Raw genomic sequence first — 3,112 nt, 5'->3', positions numbered from 1 at the left:
AACCACACAGACATCTCTCCTGCCCTTCCCCCATCCACTCATGTAGCTCAGGCTCCACCCCACCTCCTCTCACGTAGATCAGGCTGGCTCAGACTCACTAGATAAACAAGATGACCTTAAATTTCTGATCCTCCCGCCTCTGCCTCCCAAGGACTGAGCTTGTAGGCACATGTCATCGCATCCAGTTTAGGGGGTGCTAGAGGCTGACCCCAAGACTTTTTGCATTCTAGGCAAGCACTCTTCCAACTGAGCTTCCTCCCCATCCCAAGTCCTAATTTAAACTCTAAAGTGGTATGATCATTGCAACCAGACAGGTACTGTCTATAATAAAATCATGGTAGAAACTGGCTTTGCCCAGAATCAAGAAATATTGTTCCATTTTCATTAAACAAAAACCTGAGATAACTAACATAAAAAACAAAAATTGGAGGAGGGGGCAGCATTTGAATCCACTATCAAACACACCCATGGTTTTGGGTGTTGAGATGGTGCTGACGGAGAGTGTGTAATCAAGTAAACTACTTACCTCAGGGTTAGGAAAAAGGAGAAGAAAACAAGGAAAAGGAGGAAGAAGAAAAAATGTGTCATAGTCTCTCTCAAGGTCATAAGCCCAGTGATTTAAGAACTTCCCATTTGGCCCCACTTCTACATATATTTGTTTTGTTTTTTAAATTTTTCATTATCTTTGTGTGGTGGTGGGGGCGTGTGTGCATGTATGTTCAAATATATGTAGATAAACATCCACATGTGTGAGTATGCATGTGGTACCCACAGGTTGATGTTGAATACTGAGATGTCTTCCTCAATCTTTCCCCACCTCTTACCTGGATTCAGGATCTCTCACTTGGACCCGGGGTCATTAGTTTGAGTAGTCCGATGAGGCAGTTTGCCCTGGGAATGATCTTCTGTCTTTGTCCCCCGTGCACTGGGATTACAGATGAGCCACCCCGCTCTTCCACAACTATGTAGGTGCTGGGGATCTGAACTGGAGATTTACCAGCTGAGAAGATTCCCTCAGCTTCTAAATTACAGTTCAGGTTGTGCTAACAAAATAACTGGCGGGAGCAGTGTACGGGAGGAAAGGTGTTTTTTGGCTCCTGGTTTCCGGGGATTTCGGTATAGTCTGGCGGAGAAGGCACGGCAGCAAGAGTGTGAGGCAGCTGTTCTCTCTTACGCTTCCACTGCCGTAACAAAACACTATGACTAAAATCAGAATTGGGGGAAAGGGTTTGTTTGCTTTACCTTTTCATGTCACGGTCCAGCACCAAAAGAAGTCAGGGCAGAAACGCAAGGGAAGCACTGATCCAGAGGCTGGAGAGGAGCACCGCTTACTGGCTTACTCAGCCTGCTTCCTTATAGAACCCAGGACCACCTTCGATGGGTGGCATGAGGCACAGTGCACTGGGTTCTCCTGTGTCTACAGCTGAACAAAACAAACAAACAAACAAAAAGTCTCACGGCCTTGCCCATAAGCAATTTGATGGAGGCATTTTCTCAGCTGTGGTTATTCCACATGACTCTAGCTTGCATTGACAGAGAAATAATTAATCATCAGGGGGTGCTGGCGAGATGTCTCAGAGGTTAAGAGCATTGTCTGCTGCTCATCCAGAGGACCCGGGATTGATTCCCAACACTCACATAAGGGCTTACCAGTTCCAGTGGATCCTCCTCGACCCTCTTCTAGCTTCCATGGGCACCCGACACACAGGTAGTGCGCCGATAATTCACAAAGGTAAAAGAAAAAGTAAATAAATAAAAGAAAAAAAGAGCATGGCCAATCAGCAGCTAACCAGGAAGCATAGAACAGGCCTGTAGGCAGAACTTGGAAATGGTTTTTAAAGCTTGACTTGAGCCCCAGTTCTCAGCCACCCCCACAGCCTCCAAACATACCAATACCAGCTGGAGAAACAGTGCCACCAGGCCCTTCCGAATCTGACTACGACTTGCATTTTCATTTTCATCTTACATTTTATTCCAACTCAGACTAGGTACTGTAGTTTGGCCCAGCCTCTCTCCAAGAAAATTCTATTGGCTTCTACATACCATACCATTTTCTCCCTGATGGAAATTTTCCTCCTCCTCCATAATCTCTAGGCTACAAGCCACAGGTCCTCTGGACTCAGTTTCCCTGGTGCATTGTCAAAAGGGTCCCCAATATGACAGAGTGACTCCTGCATGCTTTTAGTTTGTGAAAATTTTTTGCTGTAAAGTATTTGCATAGTGCCAAAGAACTATGTTCTTCCATTCGGTGAGAAGTGCTCCACCATTTCTGCCTTGTTTCCAAAGCTTGATAATTCTTTTATGAGTGGGGAAGGACTGTCCAAGGCCACCATGAAGCCACCCATTCAGGCTGAGACACTTCTGAGTCATTCAGAGTGGTCCTGGAGAGGATGGGTCCCTTTGAGAGTCAGAGAGACGTCAGGCAGAGAGAGAGAGCTCTGTGAGCACACAGTGGCCAGGCTGAGCTCTGACCCTGAGCCCATGGCTAGCGGCATCCTCTAACTCTGCACAAGGAAGATCCCCTCAAGGTTCAATCATCTCAGACACACAGGAGCCTTTTTCAGGTTGCCTTGGTCATGGTTTCTTCAGAGTAATATAGAAATAACTAAGACAGATGGGTCACCCTGGCACTTGTATCCCCTGCTCGATGAAAGCCACTGTGCATGGGTCCCAACTCCATTCATTCTCTACAGAAGTTATTCCTGAGCTACTTTTGAAATAAATGCACATCCTAGTTTTAAAAATAAAGCATTTGTGGTTCCTTCTTAATTCGGTCTCGCACAAGCTAATAATAAAGTGAGTTGGCATTCCCTGGGTATATATCAACTGACAGTAGAGGGAGCCAAGCCAAGAATGGGTCCTGTGGGTAGGAATCTGCATGTGGTTAAAAATAGGCCCTGTGTAGTAATGAAGAATTGAGCTTTACTAAAATGGCCGACACATTGGAAACTAGCTGAAAAAATTGTACAGGTGGATAGGTAATATCAGTATTAAATTCACAAAAATTCATCAAATATGTTGGTGTAAGCATATAAACTTAACCATTGGGGAAGCAGGATGATCAAAGGTTTAGTTGGTTTTGGCTACATAGTAACTTCCAGGCCAGCCTTCT

The sequence above is a fragment of the Meriones unguiculatus genome, chromosome 9 (genome assembly GCF_030254825.1).
Source record: "Meriones unguiculatus strain TT.TT164.6M chromosome 9, Bangor_MerUng_6.1, whole genome shotgun sequence".
NCBI lineage: Eukaryota > Metazoa > Chordata > Mammalia > Rodentia > Muridae > Meriones > Meriones unguiculatus.
Note: the sequence above shows the minus strand (reverse complement) of the source record.